Raw genomic sequence first — 24993 nt, forward strand, 5'->3', positions numbered from 1 at the left:
AACAATCAGTCGATCCCACCTGGTGTTTTATTTAATTAGGTAAAATACACATTACATGTACATGCGCTTGCTTGTGTGTTTGTGTAAGTGCGCTTTCCTCGCCAAGAGCTGTCAGTCTTTCATGAACTACTTTAAAAAGTGTTGTTCAAGGTGGGAGCTAAATACTATTTATCTATTATGTATCTGCGTTATTACCGGGGTTGAATTTAAAAAGAGAGTTCTCCGACGTGGGAGAATTCCCCCGGCGCTTGGCTCTTTTCCTTTAATACCTCTTTTTAAGTCATAAGATGCGCTCCCACCCCTGCTGAAAAAGAAACCTTTAACAGATCTCCCGCAATTTCCGACAGTATTCTCAAATCATCCTTTTTTTATTTTTATTTTCAAAGGGCCTACCTCATCATCATCTTCTCTCTCTCTGTCTTTCTCTCTCTCTCTCTCCAGCCCCCTCCACCTCCTCCTCATCTTCCACTTTTCTTTTCATCCTTGTCTTTAAAAAAAAAAAAAAAAAAAATATTATTATTCTTGAGCTGCAGTTGTTTTCTCCGGCTCAGAACTGCATTTTATCTCTTTTGTTGTGTCGTTCACACCAATCGTTGTAATGGGGAAAGAGTTAAGTGGAAGTGGCCGGGCCCTTGTTCAGCTTGTGTGTCGGCTGCTTTGGTAAACAGGACTGTCAGATCTGTGCAGAGGGAGAAGAGGGGGGGTGGGGGTGCGTTTGCATCCATGGTGTGGTTGTTGACACTGATAGGCTTGAAGGGTGGGAGTGAGTTCACCCGTTTACAATGTGTGTCCCCAAAACGGGGGAGGTCATTTTTGAACAGATTTGCTGTTTCTAACTTCTGTCACTCTGTGACACCAATTAAAAAAAGAATAATAAAAGGACATGGGAGACTTGCAATTTGTTTATTTGGACTGTGCAGTGTATAATAGTAAGTCAGTTTTGTACCAAATCACAGGCAGGAGGGTCAGACTTTAAAGAACGCTGCAGGTTTATTACAGCTTTGGTCGGTTTGGCCATTGATTTAGGTCACGATAACGATACACACACCGCAGTGATTTATGCAGAGATCTTAGAATGAGGTGACATTGTTAAAAAGACATGACGCGTGAGCAGTCAGGCAACTGGACAGGTTTTAAACAAACCTACTGAGATGTACATGGCCATGAGTCAGCCATGCTGCCAAATTGTCTCGAACACAGTACTGCAACCAAAAAGCGTCTTCCCTACAGATGACCATTAGAAAAGAAACATCTGTGCAGTTTTTAGTATATCTCAAATTGCAGAGTCAGTGATCACCGCACAGGATGACGATGTTGGTTGGTTGGTCCAACTCTTTGGATCAGTGGTTCTTAAGCTTTGTCTATCAATCACTATCAGTGATAGTGGAAGGGGCGCCTGGTACCACAGCGGCACTTTGCCGCATGTCGTTCCTGTTGAAACAGTGATAGGGGAAGCAACCAAAGAATTGAAATAAGTCAAACTTTATTTAAATAACGTACAAGAAAACTTGTTTATTTTACCCATGGTAATCATATTCGAGTCTCAAATGTCAACAACCATTGGATGGGTTAGCAAAGACTTTGCAAAAACGTTCATGGTCTCCTGTGGATGAAGTGTAATGACTGATGATTTCTGCATTATCCTTTACGACAAGGCTTTAGACTCTTTTAAATCATAAAGGTTCAATATTTTGAAAACTTCTCCAGAGCCTGGAAAAGTTCTTTATATGTGTTGCTGCCCTCTCAATGCAGATTCTTGGATTTTTATTTGATTGAATGAAAACATCTCGGAGTCCAACATTCAGCTGTACAAACCAGCTTTTGGTACTCGCTGTACTAGTCGTGTGCATACACAGTTCTGCTGACTCTTGGGATTTACCTCAAAAAGAAGTGGTTTAGATGATCTGGCTAAACTTTTGTCATATTTACAATTTACTGACCACTCCTGTTTCCTCGGTACAATCTTTTAACCAATAGAAATGAAGGCCATAACTACGAAAATGAGATCCAGGTTGTAATAGTTATCCCTTCAGCCAGAATTTGAAGGACTTCTTAAGTTGTTCAAACTGATAAACAGGTCTAACACACAGAAACCACACAGACGCTCAGCTTATTTTGCACCACAGCACAGTAACTTGTGTGCTTATTGCCCCCTTCCTGTCCTGACCGAGCGCCTCCACACTTCACCCTCCCCGTGACCCCCTTTTGACCAAAACTTACCCTGTCACAGGAAGTCCTTCAACTCGACGCTCATATCCTCACAAACACCCCTCATCCTGCCTACCCACCAACAGGACAATCTCATGGCAGAGCTGCTTCGTATTAGGGGAGGTTTGCTCCACATATCTGATGTTGAGGTTGAGTTTATTTCTCCCTCTCTCTCTCTCTCTTCCCTCGTAGCCTCCGTCTCTCTGATTGCCGATCAGCCCCCGAGGGCTTTGAGGCGCTCTTGCTGGATCCCTGTGATTAGAGTAAATGGCCTCCCCTCTGCTCACCGGAGATCAGGGTTGGTTTGCGGGGTGGGAGCGAGGTGGACTGAGGAGGGCGAGGTGAACAGCGCGGGAGAATGCTGAGGGTGTAAGGATGTGAAAATTTATGGAGAATAACAGAGAGAGAATAAATATCTTTAGTGTTGTTTGACAGCTGGTCAGTGTGGAAGGCCATGTGTGACAGGATCCAGTAGGTGGGCGTAATGCCATGTATGCATCATGTCAGATTTATGGTAAAAAAAACTGGCTTCCAACTGAGGAAAAAAACCTGCCTGCGTCCCTCAAGAGTCAAACATGCCACCAAATACTAATGTACTGCTTGGCAGTCACGTCTTTCTCTCAAAATAATGTGAAGGTGGCATAGTCAGGGGAGTTTCTAAAGATTCAGCCAGCTCAGGGGAGTGCTGGTCTACAGCAGTGGATGGATCTGATCTCCAGACAGTGTACTCTGTGCTCTCTGTGTGTTTTCTCATATGTGGCCTGTTATAAAATCTAAGTCCTCAGGTGCTGAGTCCTCCGTCTGTGTGTGTGTGTGTGTGCCTCTGACTGCATGAAGTATGCTTTTCCTCAGCTGTCTCACTGATTCTACAGTATGTATCAGTACCTGTCGTGTGTGTGTGTGTGTGTGTGTGTGTGTGTGTGTGTGCACGCGGGTCTATGTGTGTCGGTTACTGCTGGGAGGGGCATTTGATCCAGCCGTGGCTCATGTTCGCGTGGAGCCCGGCGGAGAGCAGCGGAGGTCAGTCTCCTCCTCAACACCCCTTTTTCATCCAATTTCTGTGGCTGCGGGCGGCCGCTTGCCGTGCTTTTGTTGCCGGAGGTAATCTGTGAAGTGATCTTAATTATGGAGGTTCGGCCTGTTCCTCTCTTCCCCCCACCTCTTCCTCCTCTCTCTCTCTCTCTCTCTCTCTGTTTTCGTTCTTTCTCTCTCTGTCTTCCTCTCTGTACACGCTTTTAATCTAACAGCGTAGTTAGCTCGTAATGAGGGCGAGGGGAGCACGTGCGCTTCTGCTTACACATGCTGCGAGGCTTCGAGGAGGAGGAGGAGGAGGAGGAGGATGAAGAGAATGAGGAAGGATGGGAAGGGTGGAAAGACAAACGATTATACAGTTTCCATGACAGGTTTGTCAAGAAAATTATACAGCGGACCAGAAATCTGAAATTTATTTTGAATTCTGTCATGCCCAAAACTGAGTGGTATGAAGAGTAGGGTTTGACTTTACATACCACAATAACAATAATAACAATATCGATATTTTTGGTTAAAGCGTGTACGGAAAGACGTGCAGTATCTAAACAAATTTTACTGGGAGTGAATTAAATCAGTTTAAGACACTTATCATGGTGGAAACATGTCTAAATCCACATTCTAAAGAATGTTTTTAACGATACTAACACAATGTATTCAGTCAGTCTTGAATATAAAATATCAGAACATACACGGGATAAAGTGTGGATCTACTTCCCTTTCTATTTATAATTACATACAGTTTGTTCTTCCTTTTATAGCACTGACGCCACACGTACCATTAAATCTCGTTCCCTCTGCTCGTCAAAGAATGCAGACATATCTGCAGTGCGTGAGGAGAGGCAGATATGTCTTATTTGTAAAAATAAAAATAAAAGATCAAATCAAATAGTTGGTGCATTCTTTGACGAGCAGAGGGAACGGTTATGAACGAGATGGGAGGGAGGTTGAGAGACCTGGAGGCAGGGAAAGGGTGGAGGGGGCAGGGGGAGAGAAAGAGGGAGTTAGATGGGATCCATTACACATAAACAGCCTAGGCATTGATGAGATGATCCGACGAGGATTAGGACGACAATCCTGATGGACACTGAAAAGGTGACCACACGGGGAGGGGCGTGTGCGTGTGTGTGTGTGTGTGTGTGTGTGCATATGGCTTGGAGTACAATAGTATATGCCGTATGGCCTCATTATGACACCACCACCACCACCACTACCCATCTCCTCCTTCCAACGCTGCCACAGTTGCTCTTTAAGGTCACGCTGGGAGCCATTTCCAGGTCACAGCGAGGCCAAAGGGCAGCAGCTGGGGCATGAATGGCAATCAAAACGCTTCTGAGACGTTCTTGTTCGCCATGTGTGAAATGTCTTATAATATCACTCAGCCGGTTTCAGGGCAGTCCTTGGCTTTTTTAATTTGTGCAATTTTGGAGTTTGAGGATAGAATTACGGATGTCAACAGGCTGATTTCCCCATGAACGATGAACGACTGAAACTAATGCTGCTGCAGTCAAATGAAGTGACAGCATAGTGATGATTAATAGTTAATAGTTGTTTATTAGTAAAAAAAAGAAACATTTAGTTTCTTAAATGTTAAAATGTAATGCTTCTCTCCATTTTAAATAACTGTAAATTTTATTATTTTTGGTTTGTAATCTGAGTTTGAAGACAATCTTTGGCTTTTGGAAGTTTTTGAGGCATTTTTTTTAACCGTTCATTGAGTCATTAATTTGATAAATCCAAGAAAAATCTTAATAATCAATATTATCATTAGTCAATAACGAGGAGTGGAATCAGTTGATTAATGGATTTGTTGATTGTCCGAAAACTCACCTGCGACAGACGATGATAGCGATAATCTGGTGATTAATTGTTTGTCATTTTGAAGACAAAAATTCCAAAAAGTCTCGGCTTGAAAAACATCATTATTTGCTTGTTTTTCTGAGTGCTTCTCGACACCTAACAGGACGTTTTCAGGCGTCGGTGACTGTTGAATATGTCGACTTGAATCAAAAACGTAGATACAGACTCCATGTGTGAAGTGTGTAAAGCCACTTTTTCTCTGTCTGCAAGGTAGTTTGTGAGTTTTTTGCGTGTGTGTGTGTGTGGTGCGTGTGCGTGTGTGTGTGTGTGTGTGTGTTACAGTGAGGCTTCTAATTCCTTCAGGGTCAAGGGGAGGGGCTGGGGTTAAATGGTGTGACAGGGGAGGTCAACAGTGATTAGCTGCCATCTGAACTAATGGCTGGATGCTGAAGAGGGGAAGAGGCAGAAAGAAGAAGAGAAGGGGTGCTAGCATTCGGGTTACTGCTTTGGTGGAATCATTGTGTGTGTTGTTGTGTGTGTGTGTGTGTCATTGGTTTGTACTTTTGTACTCACCCCACCCCCCCCCCCCCCCCCCCCCTCCTCCCCTCCATCCCCTCCTTTCCTCATGTCCTTATATTATTAAAGGTTGCCTCCGTGCTTAAGTAAGGCAAAGCAGATGGCCCTTTTCATAAATCATGCTTATAAGATGATTATAGGCGTCGCCGCCCACCATTCTCCCCTTCACTTACGGTACAGTAGTGCTTACAGTTTTTCCTCGAGGCCCCGTTAATCTGGCTGTAGTTTTAACAAAAGCCGCCGTTAAAGCCAAACTCTTGATTATTTCTGCCGATCGGTTAAAGGAGACGCCGCGGCTTGAACCCTGAAAGCGAGTGGAAAGCCTCGCGAAGGTGACAAGTCACGAGAAGAAAAATGCGGAGATAAGATTCCTTTGCCCTGTCAGTGCTGCCTCCTCTCTCTCTCTCTCTCTCTGTCTCCTCCAGACTCTCAGCGTCACTCCCCACCACCCCCACCGCCCGCCACTTGTTATGTTCCTGAGCTTGGTGCAAAGTTGCTCCGAACAGGATGTTAAATATATAGCACAGGGAGAGAGAAGGAGAGGAAGAGAGATGGAAAAGGAGTAAAAAAAGGAGGGGTGTGCGTGCATGTGTGCGTTGGATTATGTCTGTGCCGTTGCACTATTCCTTGATGTATGCACCATGTCAGGCAGTCATTGTCTCCTGGGTAAAGAATGATAGTTCAAATACCTAGCATCTCTCCCCTGGTGCTCCAAATGCTCGCCTTTGAAGTTTTTATAATCCATCTGTCATCTGCGAGCAGGGAGGGCACATGTTCTGTACCACTCAATTACCAAATTCTCTTTTTGCCAGCTACAATGAGACAGGAAGCAAATAATATGGGCGACCCTGAAAAAAAAAAAAAAAAACGGGGGAGGAGAGGGGGGTATAGAAAGAGAGAGAGAGAAAGAGAAAGAGGGAGGAATTGCTTGAAATCCTGCGTTCCTGGCTTTCTCACGCACTTGATTGTGTCCCCTCGCTGCCTCTCATAACAGGAGAACAAAGCCTGTTTGTTGTGGGTGGAATGCCTAAAATGTTTCCTACTGTTACAATTATGAAGAATTTGATTGAATGTGTATTGTTTCAAGGGCTTGGTGATTTTGATCATTTTTTAAAGTGCCTTAGATTGTTATTCTGCCTCCCTACTAACAATAATAACCTACTAGCAATAGTCACCTAATCAAATTCCATTTTGATATAAACATTTAATTTGTTATAAGGCCGCGTTGATGTCGTGAATGGTGTGGAGTGTGAGTAGAGAGGGGAAAGAAAAAAAAAGAAGTGTTTTTTGATTATACATTATTCATTAGCGACACTTAAAGATGCATTCTGATAGGCTTTTTGTCAGCGGCTGGATGAAGAATCTAATGAAGTTTGCCGCAGTTCTTGGTGTAAAAATCGTCTTTAATTGGTGAACGCTTTGTTGTGCGTCTCTTTAAAGCTGCGCTGAGGCGACCAGAGAAACTTCAGATAACCGTCTGAAAAATAACAACAGCAGCAGTTGCAAATTATGACTCTGAAACATATTTCATTTACATACGCCACAGGCCCCTTTTTAAGACGTCTACCTTTTAATTCTTTTTCATATTTAACACTCGATACAAAACAATAAAAAAAGCCTCAGATCTCTGCGTCTGTATCCTCGTTTACATTGAAAATCCCCCCCCTGGCCCTCCCCCTCCGCCAGCCCCCACCCAAAGGCATCCTCACTGGGAAGCAGATGAAAAGATTGTTTTGAGAAACTCGAAAAGAAATTTGACATTCTTTGGTTGCTTCTGAAACTTCCAATATTCTCCCATAATTGTTTCATACACGTTATATATCTTCATTTGGGGGGAATGGGGGAAATGAAGAACACGTCGGCTTCTTTCTTCCTGAATAAAAGGCAGCAGAACCCATCTGGTTGGGTGAAACACGGCTGGCCCTCTCGCGCTCATCGCTGAAATAATACTCCCTCTAATGACTCCCACATATTCTGAAATCTCCCTTTTGAAATTGGTCTTGGCAGATTATTTGCAGGTACTTGAGTTGCATCTGTTTGCAATTTTGCAAATGTGGAAGACTTTAATGCTGGGCAGGGGCGGGTAGCAGAGAAAAGTCTATTTTAATCCTTGGGATAACACCGGCTGCCAGTGTGAACGGGCCTGGGTGGCGGCCTGCACCTTAACCCAAATTTTGACTTGTCTCACCCAGGTGACAATACGTTTATCTATAGTGATGCTACATTTTCCCCTAATTCACGATTTGTATATGTCCGTACATAGGAGCAGGATGGTGGTGTTTGCAGGTTAGTGTGAAGGCAGGTGGTCACAGTGTCCGTTAAGATCGCAAAAATATTAAAGTAGGAGTTTAAATGCATTAGATGGAGTCATAACAGATGTAACAGTGATGGAAAGTAATCGAGTACTTTACTAAGTACACATTTGAGTATTTTACCTCGAGTCACACGGCCGCAGGGGGGGATATTTTACTCCATGTATCTCCACATTTGGTGATTTTTATTATTTTTTTAAAGTTTGAGTTGAGAAATTCCTCCAAACTTCTGAAGTTGAACGAAGCGTTTAAAAACTTGTTTGATTATTTGAAGAATCCTTTCGCACTAGGCTGAAAACAGGCCTGTCTCTCATGGCTCATGAAAAGTTGACATTGTTTTTCACAGATTAAAGATGGAAATTAAGGAATTTTTGCATTATAACTCATTATAAAGAATATAATGCAGCACTGCAGATTAAACTACCCAGCAATGAATAAAAGTAGTCCAAATGTGCTTCCCCTTCACTAACTACAGCCATAAAATCCTTTGGAATAATACACTAATCATGTCGGCTAAGTACTTGAACTTTTCATACTTGAAGTATCATTTCAGTGCAGTAATGAGTATTATTATTTTTTTTTTTCACAGTGTGGTATTTCTACTTTTGAAACCGATACGAACGCTGCAGATTAGTCTCACACACCGTATTAGGTTATTTAATATGTACATGACGGATCGTATGTCCAGGTATTTGTATTGTCCAGTATAAAGTGCAGTGATCAGCGAAGCTAAACCAAAGCTGAAATGATTGTGACTTCAGTCCTTATTATTTCTACCATGTGGTGAGCAGCTGACCGGCTTAAGCCTTCCCCCCTTTTTTTTTTTTTTTTTTAACCCCCCCTCGCACTCCCTCCCCCTTTTTAAAACTGTAATAAGGTGCCCTATTGTCCTATGGCAGGGTGTACCGGGGCCACAGTCGAGCCCACCCGGCTGACTGTAATTGCATAGGTGGTTACAATTACATTAATTACATATTTCATCAACACTGTTTATCCAGCCGCACGGTAAATGAAGAAGCCAAACTTTTAACTCTGTCTTTTGTTTTTGCGTTTCTTGCCCCCCCACCACCACCATCACCACCACCACCCCTCTTCTCTTCCCTTCTTTTTTTTTTGGTGTCTGTGTGTGTGTGGTTGTTTTATTAGGAGCGAGGGGAGGGGAGGTGCCAGAGGAGGAATTATGCTGAAAGTGTATGCCTTGCAACTTTTCCCCTCCCTGTTGGAAATGTTTATTTGAACAGTAAGCTCATGATTTGAATATTTGTAATCCATGCTTAAATTTACAGGCCAGATGAACTTTTTGGCACAGAATGGCAACCATAAGTAGGATTTTGAGAAAAGCTTTACAAAATTTTAAGCCATGTGCAAGGCTTATATAATTTAGAAGGGGGGAAATATGCACAAATAAAACAGGCTCTGTCTTATTTACTTTACACGCGCGGAAAAAAACTGCATCATATGGCGGCAGACGTATATATGCGTTTGCGATGTCCTTCTGTCCACACTTTTTTAGAAAACACAATCGAAAGCTAACAAGCAGTTGTCTATGAATGCCTGGAGGAATAAAATAGCTCCAGAGGCGCCGGCATTTGGGTCGTTCTCCTGAGTTAGATGTAAATGAGTGTACTTTATATTGACTTGTGCTGGCGGGGATGCCACCCATATTGTAGGTTTGGGAGGTGGGTGGGTCGTCCCGGCGAGTGGCAGAGAGTGATAGGGAGAGGGAGAGAGCGGGAGAGAGAGGTCGCTGAGGCGGGCAGAAAAAAAAAAAGGAAGGCTTTCTTAAATGATGCTAATCAGTCCGGAGGGGCCTGGCCCTCTCTCCCCCATCAGCCTGCTGTAATTCAGATGTGCTGAGAACCTGGAATTAAATGTGTCACTGTGAGTCGTGCATGTGTGTGCATGTGCATATGTGTGTGTCAGCCTCTGTTTGCCTTGTGTCCACTTCTGTGCGTGTGCGCGTGAGCACAGGGTGTTTAGGGGTTAAGTAGAACCAAATTAGTCGATGGGAGAACTAACAGCAGCAGTAGCTTTCTGTGTGGCTACTTCTTGGTGAATGTCAAGATGATTTAGCTGCTCTTCTGCTCGCCGTCTGTCTCTGAGTACTGGCCCTCCAATCACCGCTCTGAGCTGTCTGTTTTGTGGCCCTCCGTGCAACAAATGAATATTAAATCTGCGCCGGGCAACTTCACACACACACACACATGCTGGCAAGAGGTTACAGGCTGAAATATGAGGACGGCTGAGTCCAGAAATCCTGCAAGGTAACATCAGTAAAAAACGTCTTCTTCTGTGGTGGCTGCTGATCGCAAGGAGGTGCTGGAAAGAGAAGCTTCTTCTGCATTTATCCGAAATCTGAAAATCTGTATACACTTTTAATCAAAAATCACAACCTGAGCTTAAATATATATTTTTAGATTTTTTTTACATTTTCCCAACATCTTTATAATTCACAATCATCTGTACTAGGAGCTTTAATGATGAAATTAAACACAAAATTGTGAAAAAATATGATCTAAAGAGTAAGAATCTGAGCATGCATTCGATGCCACTTTTTAATACTTTTCCACACATTTAATTTCTTACCAGAAAACATACTGAGGTTCGATACCCCGCTCTACTGTTGAGTGGGAGCTCACAAAGGTGTCTGTGTTGTCTTTTTTTTTTGCCAGCGAATGGTGTGTGTGTGTGTGTATTCTTGCTAACATATTGTGTGTGTGTGTGTTGGGAGGGGTATGGGGGTGTAAGTGCGTGCGTGCGTGCGTGTGTGTGTGTGTGTGTGTGTGTGTGTGTGTGTGCGCAGGGACGCCAGTTGGGCTAACAGCTGAATCATGGCTCAGCCGCTGCCCCTCGTAGTCCTTGGCAGTTAGCGGTGTGAAAAAGCCTTCTCTTTGAGGGCATTATATAGATTAATGTGCTGTGCCTCAGGCAGAGACACACACACCTCGCCAGGGAGGGATCCTGACCGTGTGTGTGTCTGAGTGTGTGTATTGTGTGCATCGGGGGGGGTGTTAACAAGAGACTAGGGGAAGGTACAGTGAGTAAGCTGTGCGTGTGTGTGTGTGTGTGTGTGAGAGAGAGAGAGAGCAAAGAGGCTTGGGTGGCATTCAGATTTATTCTGGGTGAATTTCTGAATGATTTCTTTGATATATTTTTTATGATTTCACACTTGTTTGTGGTGGAAAAGTTATTCCGTGATAATAGAAATTATGCAATGAATAACACATTTGATCATAAATAAGTAATGACGGGGTGTAAAGTGTAAAAGATTTTACTCGTAGCGTGAGTTCCTGATGTGGCTCCACCTGTTTAATTCACTTCTTCAACCCGGAATCGGAGTAAACTCACAGATATTAGAGAGCATCCCAGCTTTATGCTTGATTAAACTGTGAGTCTGCGGCCAATAAAAAGCAGAGGAATGCTTAAAAAAAACATGAAGTCAAATCACTTCTCTTAGTGTATTAAGCCTCCTGCTTTGTGTACACCTGAATCCACATGTGTTCAGGCTGCAGGGGCGACCGGGGAAGTCGATAGCTTTCCATCGAGGTATTTTTATGTGGATCAGAGGGGGTGTTTATGAGGCCTGCGCGACCTGAGAGGGTCAATCCAATGGCCCATGTGACTCTGGCTCTTTTCTCTCTCGCCTCTCCTCTTAGCTGAATCTTAGCCCGAGCTGATATACAGTATCACAACAAATATGCACAAATGCCACAGCTGCTGGGAGCAAACACAAATGGAAAAGTACAACAGTGTTCCAGCTGAAGTTAAAGGAGAAACCTTGTAAACAGGATGTCTTTCTCTCTGTCTCTTTAGCTCTCTTGGGTTTCATGATTGCTCCTATTTTTCATATTTCATCTCTTCTCATTTACTCACTTTACCCCCCCACCCCTCCCCTCCTGAGAAATATGGAGGGTAGATTTTACTTATCAGGATTTTAGCACATTCCATTCAAGGTTAGGCACATCTGTTGTTTTGTGTATGATCGGTGCACGTGTGCAAAAGAAGTGCATGCATGTGACTCGTAAGTTCAGAGATCGTTCGTGTTTGAGCTCTCACACGCAGTCACAAATGTACATACGCACATCCGTATATGTTTGAGTATGCACATGTGTGCGCTCGCTCTATAATGCAGCTCTCTTCAGCCAGCGGTCTAAATAACCTACTTTTTTTTTGTCTGACAACGGCATCAAGTCGTGGAGGTGCACATATGCAGAAAGCTACTTGGAAAGGCCTCCTCGTAGCTGTCAGCTTTTATTATGCGCTGAGGTGTCATGTTTGTTAGGAAGCTGAGTGCAGATGGCAGAGTGGAAGAAATGGATCACTAATTTTAACAATGATTAATGAACAGAGATGGAAAATGAATTACATCGGACTATTGGAGGCAAGGAATATTTTCTCTGAAAATGTTAACTTCGGCTGCCAGGCAGCCGGCCGTGTTGTGGGAGTATATTGAGGAGGGGTAGGGAATGTGTGTGTGTGTGTGTGTGTGTGTGTGTGTGTGTGTGTGTGCACTAAGGTGCAATTTTTCCCCCGCATCTTTTGTAGAATCAACACTTCACTGCTCTTGCCTATTACTTTACTGTTCGCCTGCTTAAACACTGCCGGCTTTATACACATTGTTTTTCCCCCCTTATGTGTATTGCACTACCAGTTAAGGTACACACTCTTTAATAAGGTAAACACAGGAAAGGTTAGCCTGTCTTAAAATGTTAGCTATTTCCATTACTGCGCAGTGCGCTTTGATATCAAATCATAGATGGAGCAGATTCGATCAAGTGTCAGTAGCTTTCATCTGTGGTATTTCACTCCGGCGGAGTCTGCCTTTGAATGGAGTTTGCAGGCTGTTTGTGTGACTCCATATGGACTTCTGATTATGACAGAAACAATAAAGTCTGATTGGGGAAGTATTTTTTTCAAGAGGAAACAGCCCCCTGCACCTTTGTTTGAATGACTGATGGACACCTCATCCATCACATTTTTATCAACATGTTCGCGCTAAGTTTTACATGACAGAGAGAATCAGCGTGTACAGTTCATACGCCAGTATTACAATATCATACGGCGGTATAAGAAAAGCAGACGTGACACTCCTCGTTGCCTGTGATCGGAGCGGAGTTCCTTCTAGTTGCTCCTCTCTTCCTCAACACTTTCTCTCCTTATAAAAGACAACCTGTCTTCTCTCTGCCCCCCCTCCCACCCCCAGCCACACACCTCCAACACCTCCACCCCACCCCATCACCTCCCTGCCTTGCCTTGCCTGTATTTGTGTCTCTTTCAAGGTTTGTCTGGTGGGCGGCTGGTGCAACATGGTTTAATAGGTAGATGTGAACTATTTTGAATTTAATTAAGGGCCTGATGGGAAATACGTAAAGGGAGAAAAACAGAGCGACTTCTTTGCAATGTTGTGTGTGTGTGTGTGTGTGTGTGTGAGAGAGAGAGAGAGAGAGAGAGAGAGGGAGCTCAGGTTACAGCAGCATATGCTAAGCACTCAGAAAACATACACAATGCCTTTGGTGAACAAGGTAGTCGGTATGCCCTTGGGAGCCAATTTAGATTGTGACTTAAGGCAATGTCGTGGCTTTGTGCGTGAGCGTGTGTGTGTGTGTGTGTGTTCTCTGTATGTGAGTGTGAGCTTTACTCATGACACTCCATTGAAATAGTAGTGGTGGTGCTGGTGGTAGTGGGTAGGTCTGGGTGGCCCTCCTGCAGACCCTCCACATCTGTGTTCCTCCTCCACTTCCCCCCGACTGTTGCAGACTGAGCCAGCTTCTCCATGCCTGGCTGCCTCTCCACATCCAGAATAGTCATGAGAATTTGTTGGACCCATGCTTCCCTTTTTTTTTTTTGTTGTTGTCAAAATTTAAGTAATAAGTAATAATGTGCATCATTAATGAAGACAAAGAAACAAACAAACAAAGCGCCGTCTACAGAAACCACCAGTATGACATCACGTCGTGACTGACGGATGATCTTTGGGTTGGCGGAGTGTAGAAACAACACGGCATCCAACGTTTAGCACAAAAGATTGAAAGTAAATACACTAAAGCGAGATCCCGCGGATTACCATCTAAGCAAACTCTGGCAGATTTAGGCAAACGTTTGAAATGTCACAAAAAAATGAAAGGTAAATCAGGAGCAGTTTAGTCAGCTGCGTTGAAACGGATAAATTAACTTCTTGAACAAAGAACAAAGCCATGGAAGTTTTTCACCTTAATGGAGCATATAAACTTTTCTGCAGGGTTTGGTAAATAATATTCTCTATCATTTCATAAATCAGGACTCGTATCAGAAGTCAGTCAGTGTCAGTTTCTTTACATCTCCCTGTGAGGCCTCAACTCGAATGCCACTCAGCGGGGTTACATGCTACTTTAAAGGGGAGTGGTGGTTTTTCACTTCACATACTTTGTGTTGGCTTGATTATTTTTCTGGTGTTAAGCGGCCCGGGCTTCAAGGCTGGATCAGATAACATCCTCTGCTGTGCTGCGTAGGCTCCTCTCACAGTTTTCTGCTTATGAGAACAAAGATTCCTGCTTTTTTTAAATTTTATTTCCCCCCCGCACAATGTACTTTAACTCTGAAACGATAAGGCTCGCGCATCTTGTTATGTGTCCCCGTATGATTCCCTCATCCTAGATATTATAGTGTCAGATTAAAAAGTTAATAATAATAAGAAAATGAAAAAGTAAAAGATTGATATACACACGCAATTACAGTTTCATATATTCGTTAGATTACTCAGGGATGTGTAAATGACATCACATCCTCACAGGAAGTCCTGAGGAAAAATAAAGATGTGTGTGTGTGTGGGGGGGGTGGAGGGGATCAGCGCACAATATTTTAATGGGTATTTCTCTTCTGTCAGTGTGGCAAACATGTCAAGCTTCAAATGTGGGTGACTGTAAATTTCCTGGTGTGTGTGCTTTGTTTACAGGCTCTTGTCGTCCCACCTTCTGTGGAGCTGTCGGCACTCTTCCTGACATCCGGCATTCGTTGGAGCGGCGGCAGTCGCGCAGGTACGATCACACCGATTGATCACGGGGAGGGGAAAGGAGGGAGGATATTAAAGGTGTCTGTCACACTTACAAAAACACCCGTGCATGCATCTTTTGTTTTCATTTAAATCTTTGTTTATCCGCGGAACCCAATTGAGCGTGGCACCGGTTCAGCAACTGCCAATGCTTCCTAGTCACACTGTCGAAAAAACATTCATATGCGGGAGCTGCCTATTACAGCATGTGGTGGTGGGTCACAGCAGCTCGCGCTGGAGGACCACAAAGTTACAGAAGAGATTTAGTTACTCACAATCATCAGCCAGACAAAAATAAAATGAATGGACATTCCAGCAAACAAAACTTTCATCACATAACACATAGAATATATGCTTTATGTGGAAGTATGGACGCACTGATCGCGTGGGTGGTGCGGTGGCTGAACTTTGCAAGTGAACATGAACTATTGTAGTTTCAAATGTCATCAAATAAGCCATTAGCCTACTATAAAAAATAAATAAATGATTAAAAAAAACAACAACATAAAATTGCTTCAGAGTTAGTTTTTCTGTGGTTTCACTGATTTCCACAATGAACATCAAGTTGGGACAGGACTTACTATCCAAACAAATGTGATTCGACAGTCAGTTGAATAGCACAAAATCTGCAAAATGAACACTCGGAAGATAGACTCACCTTACTGCTTCTAGAGCTAGTTAGGGTTGGGGTCTTTCAGTCATATTCATGTCCAGGATCAGATCAAGTTTTCAAATCTGACTTCTTTTGAATCTGATTACGTTTACCTTTCAATATTTTCAAGTTACTGCAGTTTTTTTTTTTTTTAAGAGAAAAAATTCACTGGAGAACTGTGATCACCTGATGTCAGCTGAAAAAGCATCACTCCAGTTTTCAGTGGCAGCCTAATTAATGTTCACAACCTGTAGCTATAACCTGAAAATGAGATGAGCAGCAGACGATATGAAATGTTGATTAAATGTATCTGACACATTGAAATAACAGCTGAGGCCTACTTACCTTTTCAACCTTTTTTTTTTTTTTTTCACAAACTACTCGTTCCAATTACTGCAGATGCAGAACTACTGAGATGATTCTCCTGTAACTGACGCGATGAAAACAGCCAGGTCATTTCTTTCACATGTTTCAAAAGCAAAAGTGACGGTCAGCGCTGATATGGATTGCCTGGCTTAATTGGCACTGGGTTGAATCAGGAGAAAGAAGACTGCCTACTAAATAAACTTGTCTTATTAATACATGGCTATAAAGAATCACTTGCATTGTGTTCACAATCTCAACTCTGGAACTGTGAGATTGTAACACATGGCTCAATGTAACACCGTGAAATCATAACTCTGATATTTTTCTATAAATTACAACGTCTAGTTTTCTGTTTCTATAAGTCTAAAATATCAGACACGATTGGTCAGATTTGGAGTTGATGGAAGACAGGCTAAATATTTCTTTGACCAATCTGTCCACTGAACATGTAGAGAATTTAATTTGGTGACATTTGCACCGTCTTGAAGACAGAGATATATCGACATCCGAAGATAGATTTGGATGTTTTGTTGGTTATTTATGTTCATCAGAAACAAACAGCAAAATTCCAAATTGGAAAATTTAGCAGCTTGGTCAGTGACCCTGTACTTCATGCTATGACACCGTAAGTGCACCCACCGTTAACGTGACCCAACCAAGTAGCTTTTGTTCGTAAACACAACCAAGCTGCAACCTTTTTTTTTTTTTTTCATGGACAATTATGGTTTTTAAAAAATAGTGGCAGGTTTAGACATGTGTCATTAAAATTAAGTCAACACTCACTTATGTAAAAAAAAAACATTGACTAAAGATACTCATGCCTCCCCCACCACCACCACCACCACCACACACCCCGCCTGTCAAAAAGCCACGACGCCGTCAATTCCTCTCTATGTAGCTCAAGGAGACAATTAGCAAACAGAGGTGACATGGTAAACAGGTGCAAGCCATTATTCCTGGAGCTGGAGGAGCGTGGCCACCCCATCTCTCATGGTGATGGGCTGTTAGAGTGTGTGTACTGTATGTGTGTGAGCCTGTGTGTGTCTGTGAGTGATGGAAGATCATATGACAAGTACAAGTGAGGGATATGTCTGCTTTGTGGGGTTAGGATGCTTCATCCCGCCTGGTTGTGTGTAATCAGCGCGCCGTCACCGCCATCATCATCACCATCACCATCATCATCGCCATTGTTGTCACCGTGCTCATGCAACAGGAATTACACTCTCTCTTTCTCTCTGTTAGGTACCTCAGTTGCCTCTGCTCCCTTTAAATCCATACACGTCTCCTCAGCACCGCTCCTCTTCCTCTTTCCAATAACTAGTCTTACCACTCTCACTCCTCTGTATTATTTTAATTCGTAAAACACCATCATCCCCGAGAGTTGGCTTCCCGAGAAACCGAGACAGAGATGAGGGGGTCAAGCGGGTTTGTAAAAATTGATTGCTTGCAAAGTGCTAATCAATGGGAACCTTTTCTCTTGGAGCTGGAAAATTCATGTTCTAACATTTATTATAAAGCAGTGGGGATTAAACATATATGGCAGCTGTCCTCTCCTGGACAAGCTGAGACAAGGGCCTGTCTGAATTACCACCCTCTGCATTCACATGTGCCTCACTGAGTGAAAAATGAAGACATTATGTAACTGTAAATGTAACATTCAGATGATATCATTTTTGATCATATGAGATTTCGTGCTTCGCACAGATATTTTGTCTTCATACCTTAATAATAATAATATGATTCTACATCTCTCCAGTCAAGCCGTGCCTTGGTAATGGTCTGTTGTTTTGAAACACATTTCGCCGGCTGTAGTTTTATTAATCAAATATAGCATGGGTGAGTCATGTCGTTTTGGCTTGTGTCATATCGGAGGTATGTGCCACAGATTTCCCTCATATTGGAAGCAGAGCTAACACATGCTCCCCTTGATGCATTCTCACACCATTTCTCACACAAAGCACTCACACACACAAACTTGCAGATGCACACACACACACACACACACAAACACACACACAGATGACTTATATAGAAAGAGATTCATAAACAGACCTGCTGACACATACGCATGAACGAGCATCGATAGATACACACACACACACACGCAAACCTCCTGCTGAAAAAAGGGAAACGGCTGTTGCTTCCAGTAAATGTGTATCTATAGCAGTGGACGCAAGTAAACACCAAATACATTTAGTGAAGTGCTTCAGTAGAAGTTTGAGATACTTCTATTGAACTACATTTCATAGGTAAATATTTGACATCTATAGATTCTTTGTAAATGAAGGTTTTGTATACAAATCATGATTCAGTGGGAGAGTTCAAATCTGCACATTTAACAGCTGCAGTCGCAAATCTGTTGCTTACACCATAATACATCAGTGGCAATAAATTAATTAATGATATAACACTGTCATTCTGCTGCACAGTGAATGCTTTGGACACTATAAACATTTTGAAAATATCGGCTGTGACTTAAAGGACCAGTGTGTAAGATTTAGTGGCACCCCCTCGCCTCAACCTCTCCTTCCTTGCATGAAGGGGAAAGTGGCAGCGGAATGTGTGAAAAATGCAAAATCTTACGCATATATGCTGTCATGTCATATTCTATTTCTGTTTCTGTTTATTTCCAAAATCGGATACAGTGGATGTTTAAGTAAACGATCTCCATGCTTCTTCTTCCACGTCCAAAACAGAGATTCCTAAAGTTAGGAGTGTAAAATGAAATCTTTTATTTGGAAACCATACCCCACAGAGAAGACGTTAGAACACTGTTTACATGGTGTCGTTCCCAGATACCATCAAATTATCTTCATGTTTGTTTGCTTTTTGGTTTGTCTTTTTGCATTCCAGGAGTGATTAAGTGTAAAATAATATTTTGATTTACCCGAGCACCTTCAGCCTGGCCTCTTAATTCTGTTTAGTGATATCATACATTTCCCAGAATGCCTTTTAATAAGCCCAAAGGAAAGGGTGTGAACCCTTTTTTGCTGTTTGCGCTCATGGCCACATGAATACAGATACAGCTAGTTCACATTTGTGAACTTGTGATCGCAGTTTTTACTCTGTCTTCTGGCTGCAATGCATTTTGACAGTGGATGCAGTAAAACTGATTTCTGAACCAAATCGTGTGTAGACAGAATCGGTGAGTGATGTACACTGAAACCTGACATGGACTCCACTTGAAATATCAACACGATGTCAGACAAACTACAAAATGTAACCTGCACTCCCATTTTAGGATTTTTTTTTTCCTGTAAGAAGGCGACAGAAGGAGCAGGGGTTGGTGGGTGGAGAGGGGTCAATTTTCCCACAGTTTCCTCTTCAGTGTTGTTGGGTTAAGATTGTCACTGCTGTGTGGCACTCTACCCCGCTGGTATAAATAAGACATGATTGGCATCACAGCAGAGGAAAAACTCTCTCTCTCTCTCTCTGCCTCTCACTCGGGCTCTCTCTTTATCTCTGTCTCTCTCTCTGACAGCCTTCATTTGCTGGAGGAGTGGCAGACTTGGTGGGAGTTAATGATTATAATTATTTCGCTTTTTTTATTTATTTTTTTTATTTATTTTTTACGTTGCGGGATAATTATTTAAGAGGTTCGTGTAGTCATTGTTGTAATCAGTAAAGAGAGATTACAGAAAATCCGCATGCCAACAGATGGCACTTCGCTGTTGTTGTTGCTTCATATTAAACCCAGTGCAGCACACTCGGTAGCAGGCAGGCAAGAGTGAGGGGACAATCAGAGAGGGGCCAAATTATAAAACAATTTGTCCTTCATCATAAATCAATTTATCATATCACTGCATCCCAGAGAAGAAAAAAAGAAATCAAAAGTAGTTAGCATTGTGTGTGTGTGTGTGTGTGTTTTCAATCCCAAACCAGCTACCCTGCTAACACACACACACTCCCATAATGTTGTGGTTTTGTAGGGCATTGCATTGTTGGTCAGAGTCCTTCAACGCTACAAACAGTATTTAACCAGAGAGCCCCAAACCCATGACTTTATCTATTAACGCCACAGTGCGCCGCCATGGTCGTTCACACGCAACCCAATTCACAAAGAAGGTCAGCCCTTGTTAGCTCGGCTCCTCTGGGACACCGGCTGCTCCAGCCGCCTCCTGCGCCGTGATGCTTGGTGCCACTTTTCAACTTTATGGCCACATTTGCATATTATTTATGTTTAAAAAAAAAAAAGTCTATTCATGTATTTCTGTGTGTTTCTTGACAAGTGAGGAGGAAAGAGATAAATACAAAGTGAGACGAGGGCACTTGCTATCCAGGGTCGGGGAGCAGGAGGAGCACCAAGGCCGCTGGCCTACATTCCTGACTAATTGTATAATTGGAAAAGCTCTCCAAATGAGCAAGCAAGCGCCCCCCCCACCCCCCTTCCCTCCCTCCCTCCCTCCCTTCATACCCCCCTCACCAACCACCTCACCCCTACTCACTTAACACCCCCCACCCTCACCCCACCCCACACACACACGCACGGCCTTCAAAGCAAATCACAAAAGAGCATTTTGGGAATAATAATAATTTCAAAAAGCGTCCATTATTAATCCCACACACTAGCATCTCTGGCAGCAGCAGCTAGGCTGGTTAGCACCCCTCCACCCCCCGCACGCACACACTCATTACGACATACTGTACTTAGCTATCCGCTGCTGCTGTACTAGTGTTAAACACAGTAAAAGGTGGTTAAACACGTATGTCCAGTGGGAGAAATCATCGATTCAAACTTTATTTTCTTAAAATATTCCATCCTAATGATAGAAGACAGACAAATATAGATTTTTTTCCAGACTTCAGAAAGTTCATCCGGAGCCACAGGCGACTAAACTAAACTGAATTTCGCGTAGATTTCTTTTTCGTAAACGACAATCCGTCCGATACGGGATGACCTAACTGCGTGCTGCGTTAGCGCTCCTATTTTACTGTTAGTACTGGAGCTCATGGTCAAATTGGATTTCCTGATTTATGGCCCCTGCCACGCGCCGTTCATTTCCATGGCTACTGAAGGAAGGGTGTGAGGACAGTGTGTTTGTGTATGTGTGTGTGTGTGTGTGTGTTGGGTGGGGGGGTGATTTCTGAGGTCGACAGTGGTGTCTAACGGGATTGCGGGGTGCCGTTAAAACGAAGCCGTTAATTAATGCTATTGATCAGCAAAAAATAGAGGCAAATGTGATTTGCATACAGCCGGAGTGATCAATGCATTAACCGATTTTTTTTTCTCTCCCCCCTCTGAAATCTGATTTCCTGAGTTTTCAAAGTGAAAGAGAGAGAGTTCAGACTAATGTGGATCGATCGGGCCTCTCTCAGACAAGAATACAAAGCATTTTATTAGCCGGTGAAGGGTGAAACATACCGGGAGAGAAGACGCAGTTTGAAGTTGGGTTATGTATTTACGTCTCACTTCAAGTAGAAGACAGAAAATTGCCATCTTCTGCCTTTTACATATTTGTTATACTGGTATCGACTTTGTCATATTACCCCTCTGCTGCTACAGAAAACATGGTAATAAGGTGATATTTCTGCAGGGCCAGACTAAATCTGTTTTCTAAGAGACTACAATGTAAAAAGAAAGAAAAAAAGAAAACACATACAAAAAAAAACATCAATGACAATAACAACAGGGGCATGAAAAAAAACAAAAAAACACAAGAGGTGTTAAAAAAGCAATATGTTGTTTTTTCCCCCCCTCCTCCTTTCTCTCCCTCTCTGTCAAGAGCAGCTTATTATAGCGTATTGATTTATAAAGCTTTAAATGTGATCCTTCATGTCCAAGTCAAGGGCAGGGAGTGAAAGAGAAAGAGAGGGAGAGGAGAAGAAGAAGAAGACAGAGAAGAGAGAGGGAGGGAGAGAGAGAGAGAGAGAGTGGAGAACGAAAGAACGACAAAAGGCAGAGGGGAAAAAGGCGTCTGGAGACGGATAGAGATAGAAAGAGAGCGTCCACGACATGGGGAAGTGACAGCAAGGCATTTTCAGAGCCGCTCTGGAACACAAAAGGGTAATTGTTTTAGCCCAGATGTTGCTTTCGCACAACAAGCAGGATACAATGTTCCTACTGAGCTGATGAGCCCAATCAGTGAAATGATTAAAAATTGATTTTGTCCCTGTAATTACAGTATGTAAACTACTTAGCCGGGATTGCAAAGGAAGTGATTTTCTAATTACGTATATACTCTGGTGTCTAATGATTGGTTTTTTGAAGTAATGAAGAGAGGGTCCTAACGACTCCACTGTGTTCTGTTGTTGAAGGGAGAAGGCTAGAGAAGGGGAGTGTGTGTGGTGGGTGGTGGTGGTGGTGGTGGGGGGGGTGGGGAGCATCGTTAGGGCAAGACAGCAGGCTCAGATACAAAAGGGGGATGAAAATTGAATTTTTGCCAGCCAGCGCTAGCACGCTAACACGGGGGCCCTGTGTTCGTTTGCATGGGATCTGGAAGCTAAATGGAGGCTGTGACTTCTCATGGGGGTCACCAGGCCCTAACCAGCCCCGGCAATCTGGACCCAGCAATTATAACCTCAGGGGGGTTAGGGGATTCAGAAAATCACACATGCACAGGAGAATTAACACTTGTGCAGGACACAAGCACACAGAAAGAGACATGCAGCTAGGCCCTTCTGTTTCATTTGAATATATTGTGATTTACAGCCGAATCTGAGATGTTTAACAGAAGCTAATCATCTACAGGCTCCAGCGTTATATTTAGTGTACAGACAGAGTGGTATCAATCATCTAATGTGACTGTTGCCAAGAAAGCGAATACGCTTATTTTCCAAAAATGTTCAGCTATTCCCATGAGTGCTAAGTCGACATCGTACCCATACAAAATTTGCAGCAATATCCTTACTTGGTCTCATGTGACAAGCGCCTGACGGTGGCTAATCTTAGCTTATGTTAACATACTTCATATAAATGTAGCAGCCTCCTCCATTGACCTGGTGATCCATTTTTAAATTATGTTATAGCATACACACACACACACACACACACACACACACACACACACACACACACACACACACACACACAAAGCTCAAAATCAAAAGTGGACCTTGACTTAAATATTTTCAGCTGTTTCCAAGCTGAACATTGAGCTTTAACACCATTTTCAAATTGAGAAAAAAACAGGTGTACGTTATAAAAACTGTATCACCAACCTCATTGCCTCCTAGTGCCGCATGTTTTGGGCGTAGAGTAAACAGGTAAGAGTCAACGTTTCACCAAGTACACATATTTCTTTGGCATGGCATCAAGTTGGAACGTCTTGAGCTCTCACTCCACAACACCTTCCATTGCTTTCTGGGTAAACCTCTTTGAGATCCACAGATCACTGACAACAGTTGGTTATATCGTAACAGGACACAAAGCAACAGTAAAATTTAAGGTTTTGTTTTGCCTCTAAAGGTGGTTCAGTACACGCTTTTCCCGATCGATCTCAGAAGTTAAGGGCGGTTTCTAAGAGTGTTTCTGCAAATGCTTTTAAATTTCTTGATACATCTCCCCAGGCAGTGCTTAGGAACGAGTGCATATGCATGCCGTCAAGAGCTTCTTAATGTCGCCTGTCCGTGGTGCTCAAGATGATACTGAATACACTATAAAGTAACTTTGCATATATAACTGTCAGCAGTGCTATATCTTAAAATGCAAACATGTAGTGTTGTAAATGGCACAATCGATGATTTATACTTATACGGGATGAAAACAAAGCTTAATGTTTAGCTTGTTGCCCAGGGTGCAGCTAAGTTTAACCAAGTATACTGACTGATATAGCTTCTGCTAAAGGCAGACGTTACTCTGAAGCTCATATCAAACATGAAATGAAGCAGTGCCACTTCCTGTAAGTTTCATAAACATGCAGTTCATAATGTGAATGTCGTTTCCTCAACATTCACACCAAAGACAAAAAGATAGGGTCAGCAAGAAGGTGAGAAGAGGAGGATGATGGAAATTGTGTCAATCGATTGTCAAATGAACTTACTGATCTCGTTTTCTAACTTAAAGATCACCCATTTTACATGAAATGTCCCTTAACAAACAGCATCAGTATTCATGATAAAAATATAGACGGAAAAAGTGAACCGTGATACTTAAAACATGCTGTTTGTTGGCTCCTCTTGCAGATTGTGGAACTTAAGAGTCTCTCAGCCTCCAAAGAGTGGGCACGATCATTTATTAGAGTGTTCGGTTACGATGCTTTTGGGAAATACCTCTTAAGCTTAAGGAAGTTCATAAGATGGATTTTATGATCATCTTAGCCTTAAGATGCTTTTGAGAAACAGAGCTCCGGATAATGACTGAAATCAAGATTCCAAGAACTGTAACCATTTTAATTAGAGTATGTCATTTTCAGGTTGGTGCACAAAAAGTGGGTGATTGTTAAATTCACTTGTTTCTACAGGAAAGCGTCTCTTTCCCTCTTTTCGTTTCTCATCTGTCACCCTCTTTTTTTCCCCGTCAACCACAATTTGACGAGCTATCAAAGACGTGACCTTTGACTCGGGCTGTAAATAAGAATCAACCATCGAGTCCGGTACACAGTGTTATTGTGGCGAGGCATGGAGACAAGCAAGGAGTCACTCTATCAGACAGGGAATATAGAGATAAACTTACAGGGTCGCAGAGCACATAAAGAGCACATAAATCATATCACACAGAATGAGTCACTGCCTCAACCATGGCTGCGCTCTCCCTTCTTCCCTGCTCTTAACACATCTAACAAAGCTGAACGTATTTTCTTATCTCCTGTTCAATATTCAATATTTAATTAATGACTTTGTTCATTTATTTAAAAAAAAAAAAGATTTTTTTTCCAGAGAAATAAAAGGACCTGACTTAAGCCTCAGATTATTGGTAGGGAAAGATCTGTGGTTTTTAGTTCCTTGGGAACATTAATAAGTGACAGAAAGCTAGATTAAGAAAGCTGGGATGCGGCTCGAAAGAGAAACGACAAAGCTTTGAAATGCTGCCAGTATCGCCAACTGCACTCTTCTGACACAGCTGATTGTAAGAGAAGCCGATAGCG

The 24993-nt window shown here is 42.7% G+C and overlaps 1 protein-coding gene across 5 annotated transcripts in view; it reads left to right on the top strand.

Moving 5' to 3' along the window:
• The window catches only part of znf536 (zinc finger protein 536), a 218659-nt gene that overhangs the window by 11682 nt on the left and 181984 nt on the right, over positions 1-24993 (top strand). For all 5 annotated transcript variants that reach the window (XM_027281278.1, XM_027281277.1, XM_027281280.1 and 2 more), the window contains exon 2: positions 14857-14938. The gene's annotated coding sequence lies outside the window, so the exon portion shown is untranslated. The remainder of the gene's footprint in view (positions 1-14856; positions 14939-24993) is intronic.

The sequence above is a fragment of the Larimichthys crocea genome, chromosome VIII (assembly GCF_000972845.2).
Source record: "Larimichthys crocea isolate SSNF chromosome VIII, L_crocea_2.0, whole genome shotgun sequence".
NCBI classification, from domain to species: Eukaryota; Metazoa; Chordata; class Actinopteri; family Sciaenidae; genus Larimichthys; species Larimichthys crocea.